Genomic DNA, 16481 nt, shown 5'->3' with positions numbered 1-16481 from the left:
CGACACATTTTATTGCGCGACAAGGTTCGAATTGTTCGACAGGATTCTTGACGTCGATCCGTTTGGTGCATTGTATCATTAATTGTGTCGTTTATTATCTTGTCCTCAATGATCATGGTTGTATTATCTGATGAAATCTCAATCATTACTTTGAAAAAAAAAAACTTTCAAGTGACAATTATTTGTTTCTCAAAAAAAAAAAAAATATATATATATATAATTTAATAATATTTAATTTTATTTATCAGAATGACGTCATCAGTCCCTTCCAACAGCCCAATGGTTTTGCCTTGTTGAGTTGTTGAGTAGTCGGATAGCTCGATTAGTATCTTTCGTTCACAGTTGGGGTGTTTGTTCCTGCATGTCATGATCGGATATGACCATGTATTATCTATCCCACCTGATGTGGTGCCAAGCATGCTGGGAATCACGTACAACAATAACAATGTGAGTGCTTTGATGACAGCAAAACAAAGTTCATTTACAACAAAAGTATTTATACACTTATTTATTTATTTCTTTGTGAAGGAGAGGAAAAACAGGTGTGGAAGACTCAGGTCGTAGCTGGAGGAGTGTAAATGTCCACTATTGTGTTTTATATGATTGTGAAGTTGGGTCACCTGATCAAAGATGATACTTTATGAAAACATCTGGAAGATTGATGTTTAAATTTGAAACAAAAATTAACCTGGGAGTGTACCACGACGATGTTGGGCCAAATGGCCGCATTTCCTTGTTTTAGATCAGGTTTTTTTGGGTTCCCCCCCCCTTCCAACAGAGAATTCCTTGAAGGGGGGGGTTGTGCTTACGACCTGGCCCTGGGTACTCCCAGCACCTCCACAAAATTTGGTAGAGATTTCGTGAATGGGTGTGGAATTGTAGAGGAATCAAAGCAAAGGCTACGCACACAGTGACACACTTCACACACAGATGTATAATATATATATATATATATATATATATATATATATATATATATATATATATATATATATATATATATATATATATATATATATATATATATATATATATATATATATATACACACACACAAGCAAAAGTACCCATCTTCAATGATGGGAAGTGTTTCAGTTAATTTATCAATTAAAAAGTTATTTCATGGACTTTATAAAGATTAATTGTGTTTCACTCTGAGCCCACAATGGTGGTGCAACATCTGGTGGTCGAGGTTGGCTTTGTCTCAAAAGAGTGTGGAATATCCTGCTTGTGAATTATGTTCGGCATCACCATTATTGGGAGACAGATGAAAGCAAGGACGGACACCACGGTTCATTATGTTTGTGTGTGAATGTATGTGTATATATGTGTGTATATATATATATATATATATTATACAGTATCTCACAAAAGTGAGTGCACCCTTTACAAAAATGTACATATGTTGTTGTAACTTTTTACTGAGATGTATTATAAACACAAGACTCAAAGAAATGATAGAGTAGACATTCTGTCATACATGTACAGGCCAAAAACATTTATTCTGTGAAAACAATGTGGCATACTGGGCATATCTGTGAAAAGGGGGGGAGGGGCAACAAAAGTGAGTACACCCTCTGTACTTTCTCACATTGAAGCGTTATTATTTTCAGTATTTTGTGTGTATGTTCACTTTAGCCTGGTGTTGGCGTAGTGGTTAGAGTAGCGGCTTGGGATCCAAAAGGTCCTGAGTTGAAGCCCCGTTGGGCCACTGAATTAATACACCAGGGGGTTGACTCAGCCTGTCGTCCTTCCGAGGTCGGCGAAGTGAGTACCAGTGTACTGGGCCCGGTGTATGCCCCGGTTAAAATAGGTGTACCATATCCCTGTGTCGTAAGAGGCGACCAGGGTTGCGTCAGGAAGGGCATCCGGCGTAAAACCTGTGCCAAATCATTATGCGGATCATAACGGATGATCCGCTGTGGCGACCCCGAACGGGAGCAGCCGAAAGAAGAGAGTATGTTCACCATTGTTTTTGAGCACAGCAGATATTCTACTCGGTATGGAGTTGACTAGTGTTCCACATGTCTTTGTTGGGATCCTGTTCCACTCCTCTGCAATGACTTCTCGAAGTTGCGTAATATTGGACACCTTTCGTCCCTCAACCTTACATTTCAGGATGCCCCACAGGTGTTCTATTGGGTTTAGATCAGGTGACAAGCTTGACCACTCCAACATATTGATCTTCAACTTCCTCAGAAAGGCAGTTGTCTGCTTGGACCGATGCTTCGGATCGTTATCATGCTGAAATACAGCTCCTCAACCAAGTTTCCGCAGGGAGGGTAACATCTTCTCCTTCAGGATGTCACAGTACATCGTAGAATCCATGTTTGCCTCGATGAACTTGAGGTCTCCAGTACCGGCAGCACTCATGCATCCCCAAACCATGACACTACCACCACCATGCTTGACACGAGGAATAACGCACTTGTCTTGGTACTGTTCCCCAGGTCGCCGCCAGACACGCTGCACTCCATCAGATCCAAACAAATTGATCTTCGTTTCATCAGACCAGAGGACATGTTGCCAGTAGTCCAGGGGCTTGGATTGATGTGCTTCAGCAAGCAGATGGACAATTACTGCATTGAGTACACTTCTTCACTTTTAACATACCAGGGAGGTTGCAGCTCTATGGACATTGTGTGTATTGTTTGGTGCATATTTAACCTCCGACATCGAAGATCGGAGGTTACTGTTTTCACCCCTTTCTGTTTGTTACTTACGAAATCTAAAGATTTCGTAAGTATATTGATGCCTTCCGTTTCTGTTTGTTTGTTTGTTTGTTTGTAGGCACGATAACTTGGGAAAAAGGAAGAAGCTACCAATGTCAAATTACACCACGTGATTCAGAAGGGTGATGGCTAGTGCTGATTAGATTTTGGTCAAAATCGGTGAAAGGTCAAGGTCACAGTGAGGTCAAACATAATTCCGTAAATTCATGTGGAGAAATGGAGTATTTTTGCTTCGCTCGACGTTACGAGTTCGTTTTAACTTCGATTTTAATTTTGTCTTCGGTTTTTGCGATCGCTTAGGACGCTTAAAATTCGGTTGTCGAAATTCTGGTAAAAATCGGATGTTTTGGAGACTTTTTAAGATTGTATAAAAAATATTTCACTCGACGCGTCACGGGTCGTCCGATGATGCAGTGCGCTCGAGCAGACGCGTCGTTGAGTTACGTTAAGGTATAATTGTGTGGAGAAATGGAGATTTTTGCTTCGGTCGACGTTACGATTTTTGATGGTTTGATACAGAATCATCGTAGAAACTTCTGGTTTGCGTCGCTACCTTCTCTAGAGACAGCTTTTATTAGACAAGGTCAGAGGTCAAGTTGACGATTTCGTAAGTACCAGTCTATGACTGCTTGTTTGTTTGTTTGTAGGCACGATAAGTTGAGAACGGAAGAAGCTACCAATGTCAAATTACACCACGTGATTCAGGAGGGTGATGGCTAGCGCTGATTAGATTTTGGTCAAAATCGGTCAAAGGTCAAGGTCACAGTGAGGTCAACCATCATTCCGTAAATTAATGTTGAGAAATGGAGTATTTTTGCTTCGCTCGACATTACGAGTTCGTTTTAACTTCGATTTTAATTTTGTCTTTGGTATTTGCGATCGCTTAGGATGCTTAAAACTCGGTTGTCGAAATTCTGGTAAAAATCGGATGTTTTGGAGACGTTTTAAGATTGTATAAAAATATTTCACTCGCGCGTCCCGGGTCGTCACGTGATGGATGCAGTGCGCTCGAGCAGACGCGTCGTCGTCACGTAAAGGTTTTGCGTGTGCGCGCTGACGGTGTTTTCGATAAAGATGGTGTTTAAAAGTCATTTTTTTTTATCCCAATAAGGGTTATCGTCGCATGCCTGACTCGCTAAGCCGTCGGATTATGTAAAGATTGTTTGTGGATGGCCGAATATTACGGTTTTGTGACTTTGATAAAATAATATAAAATAATTGCGTGGAAAAATGGAGATTTTTGCTTCAGTCGCCGTTACGATTTTTGATGGTTTGGTACAGAATCATCGTATCAACTTCTGGTTTGCATCGCTACCTTCTCAAGAGACAGCTTTTATGAGACAAGGTCAGAGGTCAAGTTGACGATTTCGTAACCACCAGTCTATGACTGCTTGTTTGTTTGTTTGTTTGTGAACAGTATTACGGAAAAACTCCTCGACGGATTTCGACGAAACTTGGTGGGGGGATTAGGTCTGGTCCAAGGATCATGCCATTACATTTTGGACTTTGTCCAAAATTCAATATGGCCACTATGACGGCCATTTTGAAATAATATTTGAATTTTTTTTTTTTTTTGCATTCCTGCATGTTTTAAGTGATTTCCAACCCCCCCCCCCCACCCCCCAAAAAAAATTGTTTGAGAAAAAAACTTTTTTTTGCAACTTTTTTTTCAGCAAAATTTCGATTTTTGGGGGGGGGCATTTCTACATGTTATAAGTGATTTCCAACAAAAAAACATGCCAAAATTATAATTGCGGCTGATTTTGGAACTTCAGGTGGATATACCCGCGTAAAATCAATTTCTGTCTCAAGGAATCGAGTTATGACGAATGAATTGAGTATGTAAAAGGGAAAGTTGCAAACTACAACTCTGTGAGCACTGTTGATGTGAAATTGAATGAATAGGATATTAGGTTCACTTGAGTGACCTCGCAGTATTGGCGGCGGAGGTTTTGCACTCTACCGAGTGCTCCCCCTCGAGTTGTACCTTTAACACTCTTTGACTTAAATATGCAGAAAATGATGAAAATGGAAGCTGTTTTACCATGCTTGACTTGCTTTTTGTGCAGACAATAGCAGGGGTGTACTCACTTTTGTTGTCTCGTCTTTCAGAAATATTCGTAATATGCCACATTGTTTTTATGAAATGGCAGTTTTGTGCCGGCATACATATTGCAGAATGTCTACTCTGTCACTAACTCTAAGGTTTTGCTTCGAGCACAGCTGCTTAAAAAGTTACACTGAATTATTTACACATTTGTGAGGGTGTACTCATTTTTGTGAGACACTGTGTATATATATATATATATATATATATATATATATATATATATATATATATATATATATATATATATATATATATATATATATATATATATATATATGTTTATACACACACACACACACACACACACACACACACACACACACACACACGGTCCATTATGATCTCATTGCATGCATTCCTCTTCTGGTATTTGTTGAGAGGTAAGTCGTATTGTAAAACATGCACTGAAGAGGTAGTGATCAGTGTTAACTTAAAGAAGGTATAGAGTAAGTTTTGTTGTGTAAAACCTCCTGTTTTCGAGTGAGAACTTGGGCAAGAAGGCCATGTGGTTTTAATCCTCTTCAGGCTCGAGGTGTGGGGGGTCAAAATGACCACTCTGTTGTAAAAAAAAAAAGTAAATAAACTGATTTCTTCGTGACTCCTGCAAATTGCAAAATACTTTCATGACTTTTTTTTTTTCAATCTTTGAAGTCTTGCACATCTTTTGATTCCAAATTTATACTATATATATATATATATATATATATAATTAGCAGACTTGCTTGCTTAATTAATAGTTATATCATTAATTCCCCCTTCCCTCCCAAGTTGAAACATACTTAAAAAAACCCCCAGCCTGAATAGGATCAAGGGCAACATCACGGATCGTTTGGCAGGCATGGCGAGGTTGGCTGTGGGGTCCTAGCTGAGGGTGGAACACTTTTTCTTGGACCTGTCCCACAGGGTAGGATGGCCTGAATGAAGGTGCCATCCACACTAGTAGGTGGCCAATGAGAGTGGCTCACAGGTATGAGAGCAGTCATCAAGCTTACGAGGGCCGTACCCACGCCATGTATGTGCGGCAGTTGGAACCATACCTTTAGAGAAGCAGCATCCCTCTCTTTATGACCTCCCCTGTACCACACCATCCTGCACAGGCCATACCGGACTCCAAACCAGCTCGTGCCTTCCTCAAGCCCTTGCTCATTCCCGATTGTTGTGTGAGTCCTGGTATTTAAGCTCCCCCCCCCCCCCACCTCAGATAGGGGAAGGCGTGTTGCTGTTCGAGAGTTTGTTTCTACAAATGATGCCCCCAATCTTTAATGGTACCACACAGTTCCTTACACCCCTCGGAGTATGTAACCACCATGTAGAATTTTTTTTTCTTTCTGCACTCCCAACACTCCCAATTTCTGAGCTGTATGTCAGAGCTGGGGCTTTCGGAACCTAATTTTGAATCTGTAATGGGAATTCAAAGTATGCAGAGTTGACGTAATTTTTTTTGATGTTGACTTCTAATTTTAAAGTCATGTCCCAATTCTAGACAATTTAAGATTTTTCATCAAGATTAAATGAAGTTTTGTCTGATCAGAACGAAATTGCCCCCTCTCAATAGCCCAGAGCAAGGCACATTTAACATTTACTCACATAATACCCCTTCAGGTTAAAGGTCAAGGTTGTACGCCGCTCGGAGTACGAGACCACCATTTCGGTTTTTCTCCCTTTTTTCTGCCAATGTCCCAACTGTATCTCGGATGTGGCTCGGACTTTCAGAATGAAATTTTGCATCAATAATGGGAATATAAAGTGTGCGGGGTTGACGTAATTTTTTTTTTTTTGACCATGACAACTTTTAAGGTCATGACCCAATTATAGACATTTTAACATTTTTCACCAAAATTCAACTAAGGTTTGTTCGATCAGAACGAAATTGCTCGCTCAACATAGCCGACGGCAAAACTGCATTTACATTTGATTTAGACCATACACCTCGGGGTTAAAGGTCACCGTCAAATTGCAGTTTGAAAAAAATGCGGAGTTTTTTTGCCAATGCGGAATCTTAGAGCGCTTGGCTATCCGAGACGTTCTTGCAACATTATAGTGGATCTGCACTGAAGTTGTACACCTGACATTTGTTTCGGGTCCTTGACCTACTTTGTTTTTCCCGGATTATGACCTAATTGACGAAAAACTCCTATTTGATCATAGCTTGAATAATTTTCCTCCAATTTTCAGTTTGTTGAGTTTTATAGAGAGATTGTCGATGGAGACACATTTTCTTTATTTACACTCCATCTCTAAATTTCGAGGGTCGATGTAATTTGGCAGTCCAAAAAAAAAAAATATGGCCATCACGGGCATTACGGGGTAAGTCGCGGGCGATCCCCAAAGGGTAAGCCTTCCCTGTTCGGGGAAGGCTTACTCTTGCCGATCACTTTGTGATAGCAGATATCTAGTTATTGTTGGTGCCATATTGGGTTATTTCTCTCCTTGTATACAAGTTTGCGTACCCTCTCATCCCTACTTTTGTCTGACGACCCCTTGGCTCCTCCATTTTATTGATGGCATCTTGACTCCCCTTATCCCTGTATTTGTGGAGAGAATTCAGACTATAATAAATGTGGTAGATGGGAAACTCCTCCACCAGGTGATCTACAGTGTGGATTAATTCTCCACAGTCACATTTGGCTGAATCTGCTAGCTCCAGGGGTACAAGCAGACATTAAAGCAGCCAACCCCTGTCCTCAAACAGTTGAGATGGCAACATTCCTTCCATGGTAGCTTCCAGGTAATTGGATTGGTTGAGGCAGGTGCTCGGTGTTGTAATCTGCCTGTCGTCCATCGCGACTCATTGAGTTGCCATTGTTGTCTTTCATGCCCATTGTTGGGTGGGATAAAAAGCTGTGCAGGTCTGGTGAGGTTTCTGGTTCTTCAGTTACTGGTGGGACATTTCCTCGGATATCTTGTGGAGAAGGTGGTGGGGTTGTGCGGCAGTTTTCACTGCAACCAGTCTGGTTGCAGCATGAAGGTTGAGGCTCAGTGTTGCAATGCCAGCAAGAGTAGGAGTATAATGAGCTGGTGTTAAAGGACAGTGACAGGTTTTGCTACCTTCTGATAGCTGAGTTTAATGGTGCATCTCAAAGGTGTTTCAAAAGGAATGATGCAACTTTAAATGTTTATTTACAAAGAAACAGAAACCTCAGGAGTGTGAACCAAACATTTCTTGAAAGCGTGTGACATGGTATTTTCTGTCACTGATTGCTCTTTCAGTAAGTCTGAGCTGGAGTTGGTGAGAGCCCAAGATCTGAAATTGGCATTAACGCAAAATCCTTGTACTTGACATTCTCGATGTGTGCCCCTCCGTGGTTCAGACAGGCATTGATCCTGACTCCAGAGTTCTGTCCAACTTTCCTGTCGGTCTCATGTGGCACTGCCTGGAGGTAGTCTGACACCTCCTGCTACAGATCATACAATGTGGCAGGGTGATTGGCGTAGACAGAGCCATTGGCAGCCCCCCAGAACTAGTATTCCAGAGGGTTCATGTCTCGGCTATGGGGTGCCTTGTCATGAGCGGTACCTCAGGCAATGAGGCACTTTCTGAAGAGCTGTCACGGAAAGTGATGGCGTCACCTGCTGTATGCGGGAGTGCATCATCCTACATAAACCAGGTCATTGGTTTGGGGTGACATTTTGGGCCAAATCATTGTGGAACTTCTGGAGCACGGCCCGGTAGTGCTCACCATTGATCATCACCATCCTGCTGTTGTCCTTCTCAAACCAATAAGGTCCTAGCGTTCCCCATCTGCGATTGAAGGTGCAGAAGCATGTGACCTTGGGCCCTTTCAGGTACCTCTGATCATCACCTCAGGTGGTTCTGCCCCCCAGAAAATGTTGTGGTTGTTGAGGGCACCATTCAAGTGGAAGTAGGCTTCATCACTGAACCAGATCAGGTTGATCCAGTTTGGGTACCGCTCCATCCTGTCACTGAGCCAATTTCACATTGCAAGTCTCCTTCTCATGTCATCTTGACTTAGTTTATGCCTAATAGAGATGAAGTGTGGGAAAAGCTTCAGTTCCTTCGTGAGGATACCCCAGACTAATGTTGGTTTGATGCCTAGCTCCCGGGAGCACTGGCGGTAGGACTTCTTGGGACTGTCCACTGCAGAATCCCACACGGCATCGATGTTGGCCTGGCTCTTGGTTACTGATGCTGGCCTGCCACCCTTGCCCTTGCTCTGGTTGTGCACTGTACCCTTGTGCTCAAAATGTTTCACAATATGTTGACTGGCACAATCTGTGGGTCCATCACGTGTTCTGAGGTCGTATTCCCAGCGGAACCTCTGGCGGGTGTCGACATCTGATTTAGTCTCACACCACAGAGCCACCACTTTTGTCTTCTGCTTCACTATCATTGGCATAGTTGAGCTACAGAGCAAGAAATCCCTGGGAACAATTACCATAATAACACCACCAAACCCTGAAAAGGAAAACGGTATAGGTCAAAAAATAAAGAAATGGCAGGAAATCAAAGTTGTATCAATCTTTTTGAAACACCTTGTACTTGCATGATGTGCGTGTTTCAGCGCCAGTGTAGATGGGTGGACCAGTTGGCACCCCAGTCTTGACCCCAGACTCCTCAAAGTAGGTTGATTCAAAGATGGCGTACTCACTTCCACAGGCCACCACATTTACAAAGTTGGTCCACCTTTGCGTTAATTTCCTCCACCACCGAAGGTGAACTGAGGTTATGTTTTCACCCCTGTCTGTCTGTTGGTTTGTTTGTTTATCTGTCAGCATTATAATCTCACATATCTTATGTTATGACAACAATTCGTGGATAGGTTTGGGAGATGACAAAAACGAGCTGATTAGATTTTGGTTAAGATCCAGATGCCTATTGGTGGGATCCAAGATGTAAACTGGTCAGCCAGGTGGAGGTATGTGCTCTACCGAGTGCTGTTCCAGTTGCTTCCGCCACCGGAAGTGAAGGAGGTTATGTTTTCACCCCTTTCTGTCTGTTTTTTTTTTTCTGTCTATCTCTGTTTGTGTACAGGAAATCTCAAGTTGTGGATCTGGATTAAATTTTGTGGATAGGTTTGGTGCATGACAAGGATGAACTGATTAGATTTTGGTGAAGATCTTGATCCGGATCCGACTACCAGAATTTTTAAAGTGATTCTTCACCATTGAGAGGTCGGGCCAAAAACAATATATAGCACGGTATCTCAAAAAGTTGTGGACGGATTCGGATGAAACTTGGTGGACACGTTGAGTGTGTTCCAAGGACGAATTGATTCGATTTTAATGAAGATCCGGATACGATAATTATTATTATTTTTTTTTTACGTGATTCTTCACCATTGAGAGAGAGGGCCAAAAACGATATAGGACTGTATAGCATGATGTTTTAAAAATGTATTGGGCCCGATATGTCCTGATGAATCTGACATGACGTGGCGGAGGTATGCGCTATACCGAATGTCCTCCTGGTATTGTAAATGTGTTGCCATTGCATGAGTTTTTAGATCCTCGTGGAGGATCTCGAAGTATTACTCGCATTGTTGTTCTTGTTTGTTTCACAGCCTACAGTTTTCATCGAAACTTCCTGAAACTTGGCATATATATGTAAAAATACCCTGCGCAGACAGGAACCATCTCCGATTTTGACAATTCCTCCTGGAAAAAAAAGTTATGACGTCAAAATATCTCCGCTAATGGAAATCGCCTAAAAAATTATCTCCGAAACTCGGCAAGCTTTTTGAATTCTATTTGCGGGAATCGAACAGGGCATTAGCAGAGATGAATTACCGCACATATGATGCATCACTATGATGTCATATCAATTTTTATGACGTCATTCCTATTTTTTGACATTTTTTGTTTCACAACCCAGAGTTTTCATCGGATCCTCGTGAAACTTGCCATGTATACGCAGAAAGCCCACACGCAGGCAGTAACCATCTCCGATTTTGGAAATTCTTCCGAGAAAAAAAGTTGACGTCATAATATTGCCGCTAATGGAAATCGCCTATACCATTATCTCCGAAACTAGGCAAGCTGTTTGAATTTTGTTTGCGGGAATCAAGCCGGGCATTAGCACAGATAATCTATCGCAAGCCTGATGCATCACAATGACGTCATATTCGTTTTTATGACGTCATCATTAAGAGGATGAGGATCTTGGCTCATTCGAGCTTATTTAATTATTCAGCTGTATTCTCAAATGTTTCCATTTTAAATATATATGTGCGATTTGCACTCAAAAAATGTTTTGGTTTTTTTTGAAATGCCAATTGAATGTGCATGAATAGTTATATTGGCACAAATTCACTTTTAGAATGTGAAAACAGCACTTAGATCACCATATGTCAGCATTATTTGCTGGACGTTAAAGATGTCACGCTGTCCTTCAGGGTAAAGTTTATTTTTTTTTATTTTTATTTTTTGCTATAATATCAGGGTTCGGCTGGTAGGATAGCCGAGAGAGAGGTATGCACGCTCTTCTCTGAGCTGTCTTAGCCTGGGTTTGCATCTCGGCCCAGCTGTAAACTGCCATCCTGGTGTTTCACAGGCAGGGTGATTTATTAATGTGCGTGTCCCTCAGATTGATGTTGAACTGGGCTTCCCATCTGTCAGCGAGATTCAAACTAAGTGGTGGCCCGGGTGTCAAATGCCACGAAAAACCCTGTCGGGCCACCAAAACCTTGGTCCTCGGTGGCCTGTGCAGCCACTTGTGTCAAAATCTTCGATAAATCTTCTTCGTCAATGTATAGTATTCGGTCGTTACTTATCATGTAATCTCAACCACCTAAACTTGCAAAGGGGACTACGGGTCATACGGCAAAGGTAGTAGCAACTTAATTTGCCCCTCTTACCTGGAGTTCCGAAGGTGTGATGATACAAAAAAATTTTTTCCATGTGTACCGGTAGCACCGTTTCCACTGGTTGTGGGAGAGCGTTTATGAGTTGTCTAGAGCATATTACGAGAGAGTGCTCAATTGTATCATGAGTAATAGGACTCATTATTTTCACACTCGTTTAGCCAACATTGCTTTCAACTTCACTTGACTGCAAAACAATCCAGAGTAATTCCCATGTTTTATTGCCTTTTTCCACTTTGGGAAGGTGTATAAGTGCATGGCTCACAAAGTGGGTATGCTGTGGTATGTTTGTGGGGAATTTCCACATAAAACTATTATGAGGTATTTAGACAAACCATCAACGGTCAGAAATGAAAGTGGACATCTTGGGGAACCTGTAGATTCCGGCAATATCATACTTTCCATTTCCCTGTTTCATTAAAGATGAATTAAAGCAACAGAATATGGGTATTTTAACCATAGAAATGTTACAGTTTGATTGGTAAAAATTTTATTTTACTGCACGTTTCTTATGTGACGGTTATTTTGAGTGTCGTGACTCAGAATGTGAACTTTGGTGTCTCTTTTATGTTTTGATGATGTTCTGTCTCCCTATTCGGGTTTTCTGGCATCTACCCTATCTGATGAAATAATTGATTCGTACATAACGCTTCGTGTCCACTGCATCGAGAAAAATAAGGAGTCCAGTGTTGATGTTTCTTATGATTTTTATTCCAAATCTCCCTTAATTTCTTGGAAATATGACACAGTCTAACGGCAGAAAAATATAGATCAAAATTGTGATCAGAAAAATAAAATTTGGACCGCAAGTAATCCCGTCTTGATTTTCGTGTCAGTTCCGTTATGTACGAATCATCATCTCTCGTCGGACGCAAATAACGCTAGCATTATAAAATCTTGCCGTCTTGCAAACTTCCCTGATTGATGGATATAATAGGCACTTGCAAGCGTGTCAGCACATTTCCATTCGCCATCGAGCGCAGTGTTTGTCTTCATGTCCGTGTCTTTGCGAGAGCCGTAACGTACGAATCCAGCGTGAGGACGCCGAGCCGAAGGAGGTGACTCGCATTTGTCTGATAATTCTTCATTTTAACCAACGCTAGAATTTTTTTTGGTGCTTCGTGAGAATCCGAGAGGTAAGAATTATGTTTTTCTTTTCATGTTTAAAGTGATTATTTTCAAAAGTTCGAAAGAAATAGATTCGATTTTAACGTTATTTTTGCTTACAAGTTTGGCTTTCTTTTCTACTGAACTCGCTGTGTTTTCTTCGTAATTTATAACAGAGGACTCTCTCAAAATGTGTTGTTTATTTCTTTTTCCTGTCACATATTGAGCCTGTTTAAAAAGGCAGAGTAAAAATTAACTGTTTCTCATCCCAAAATATAATATTTACGTTGTTTTTTTCATCTGATTCCGTACATAACGCTGACGCCAAGCTCGAAATTTGAACGTGTATTTACAGTTTTGTATATATTCAGTGGTAACTTTAAAACCGGATGTGCTGCAGGTCTAAAAAATTAGATTTGGCTATTTGAATACATGCAGATTAACATAATGGGTTGCATTTGATGTTTGCATAAACTTTTTTTGCCCTTTGTGTAACAGTATGTGTACCCACTTTGTGAGCCATGCACATATGTTGCACCTTGACAGTCTTTCCCCCTTATCGTAGCATTTTTAGAATGTCACCTCAAATGGCAAAAGTTATAACAAGAATAATGAAAATAGCATAAAAATATTAAGGTTACAGTACTGTGTTGCAAACTATAATATTAACAATAATAATAGTACTATTTTTGACATTAATAAAAATTAATAACGTGGATCCCCCCCCCCCCCGACTGCTCCCATAGATATATTTAGAATAACGGTAACCCCCTAATCTCACGTGACACCACCATCCGTGAACACAAACACACTCCAAAAGCTGATCCAGGGGTGTCCCATTCCCAATCAGCTCGGTATCGCTTGCCAAGCCAGCTGCTCCTTTTCAACCATTCTGTTGGAGTGCTTGCTTGGGCGAACGCTCTACAAGCTGATTGGTAATGGAACACACCCCAGCACATGTGCTGGATTGAGCTTGGTTTGCATCCCCTTAACGCCACCTCTGGGTATAGGAGCAAGGCCTGAGCTTGCAATATGCATGCATCACATCATTAGCCACATGTTAGAATGATCTAAAGTATGTGTGCGGAACAGGCACATGATTGCACAATTCCCAAATCTACAGTGATATAGCACCAGAGATCAGTGTATCGTGTGTGACTTCTCCTTGGCTGCTGAATTTTAGGAGAGACTGGCATGACCAATTTGATCATCTGGTGTTGCTGTAATGATCACATGCTGCAGAGACTCCATCTTAGAGAAGACGTGCACTTCGGTGTTCCATCATGTGGCGTTATTCACAAAATGTATCGGATCAAAAAAAAGGAAGCAGGTCGAAATGGAATATGAAGTTGGGAAGAGGATGAGGAAGTTTCGACTGGAACGAGGAAGATTGGGATGTGATGTTCTGCGAGGTGTGTCGTGAGGAGGATGTGAGATGAACAGAGGCGGGAAGGAAGCAAAATGTGTTTTACGCCGATAAATTTGTGTGATGATGAGACGTGAGGTTGCTGGTGTGAAAAGCGCTGACATTTGATCTGTAGTTGTCTTGAGAAGTAGTAATTTAAACGTTGATACTGATTTTTATGACTGATTCACAGGCAAATAATATATGGTCGGGCCAACAAAAATACTGGTTGGCCACAAATAGAATCTGTTTTGGTGGCCCGGCGGACCACACACACAAAAAAAATTAAGTGTGACCCCTGGTCAGCATTAGTTGGTGGCCGTTAAAGATCCCACGATGTTGTTCCTGAAAAGTTGAGAACTATCTCTGGCACCCTGAACAAATTCCAAATTCCCGCTCTAACCCACTCAGACCAAAAGCTTGCTCGTTTATGAAAGACTTGAACCAAAAGCTTTCTCCGGCCGAGTGAGAGACTCATCGATTTCGGGCTTAGCGGTCATTAATCTGCAGTCGGTGGTCTTATAAAAAGGCTGAGAGGATTAATGTAATTAATTGTATTTAATATATTTGCTTCCACAGGCCCACAAAAAGGCTGATATGGTATTTAAAAATATTTATTTATTTATTTGTTTTCGAGTTTTTTTTGGTCTCGGACGTCAGATATGCAACAAAAAATCACACAATTCATTTATACTGTATTTTAATAAAATCTGGAGAATGTTTACATGCTTAAACAAGAAAGAGCAATCAACGATTGCAGACCGTCGTCAGGACTTGTTTTGTGTGGTTTTATAGACATACTCGCGTTCTAATTGTACATACTTTTATAGAGGTACTCCGTTGAAAAAAAGATAATGTGTAAAAATTGTGGTCCACGTTGGCATATTATGTGTGGACAGAGACAGACAGACAGATAGACAGTCAGACAGACGGACCCAAATGCAATGCCCTCTCCTCTGGCAAGGGTCATAAACCATACTGTTTACTCGAGGTACAGCTCATAAAAAATATCCTTTTCAACAATAATGATATCATCGTTGAAATGTATTTTCCTTACACTTTAGTAACAATGGTAACAATAATGTTATTGTTACTATTACATACGCTGAACCACTCTATCTTCCATTTGACATTGATTGGTGTTTTGTGGTAGGGGAAGGCTCACATCAGGCATTGATGTGCATGTTACAGCAAGCAGTAAAAAATTTCCTTCATGCATGAACTTTTCCCATTGGAACATGTTACCCACCCCACCGCAGCTTAAATTTTCTTGTATTTCCCCACGTAGTTTCCCTGAAATCATATAATTTGTTTGGAGTAATGCCATTTCCAATATCTACACACAGGAAGAGGAAATATTGTTCAACCTGTCTGGCCTGTACTATTTTCTCACATGTGTGACGGGTTCCTGCTCCCAAGCCCCTCACAAATGTTTGCTTCATAATGTTGTGTTAGCCAGGGTGGAGCATTTATTCCAGCGCGGCGACATCGCGCTGTTATATAATTGGTTTCTGACTGTGTTATTATTCTTATAACTTTTTTTGTTTCCAAACTAAATAAAATAAAATTTCTACACAACATAGGGCACATACTTCAAGTTTTTAAAATCAATTTTGATTCTTTATTTCTTAAAAATTACATCAGACAAATGGGCCCCTTTGAAATTCGTGCATTCACGACAGCGGATCATCATGTTGTTCATTACCGCAAGCAATGTCTCTTGATCAATAGAGCGGATAGTTGCAGTGATGTTTGCCTTAAATTCATCGATCGATATTGGATGTTCCTTGTGAACTTTTCCCTTCAGAAATCCCCATGGGAAAAAATCTGGTGGAGTAAAATCTGCCAAATCAAAGTGTGCCTCATCTGTCATGACGACCTTGTTTGTGAAATTGGCATGCTCATTGCATTTAAAAAAATAATAATAATAAATGCTCATTGCATTTAAAGTGCTCCATCATTAAAAAAAAAAAAACCTTCAAGTATTACACTGGTCTGCATCATTTCAGAGGTCCAGGTTTTCTCAACGGCTCCTATATGTTTTTTGTATGCTGAATTTAGAAATGTATCTCATTTCACTCAATCAGGTCAAGTCTTTATGGTGCTATCTCAATTTTAAGGAAAAAAAATAATCAATTTTTGTTTTTTTAATTAGCATTTTTTTTATTCAAAATCAGACTTACATTGACAGAAAATGTACAAACTATATATAAAATAACGCACAAGTACCGTGAATGTGAAATTCAACATTAAAAAGATGAAGGAAAAACAGCGACTGCTGGAGCGACTGAAGTTGGTTGTTGCCA

At 40.7% G+C, this 16481-nt stretch overlaps 1 protein-coding gene across 2 annotated transcripts in view; it reads left to right on the top strand.

The window, feature by feature from the left end:
* The window catches only part of LOC147027763 (interleukin-17 receptor A-like), a 72827-nt gene that overhangs the window by 443 nt on the left and 55903 nt on the right, over nucleotides 1-16481 (top strand). The gene's annotated exons all lie outside the window — the stretch shown is intronic.

The sequence above is a fragment of the Eptatretus burgeri genome, chromosome 4, assembly GCF_056783735.1.
Source record: "Eptatretus burgeri isolate ZD-2024b chromosome 4, Ebu_testis_v1, whole genome shotgun sequence".
In the NCBI taxonomy this organism is placed as follows: Eukaryota; Metazoa; Chordata; class Myxini; order Myxiniformes; family Myxinidae; genus Eptatretus; species Eptatretus burgeri.
The sequence above is the reverse complement of the archived record's forward strand: the minus strand, read 5'-3'. Positions and strand labels throughout refer to the sequence as shown.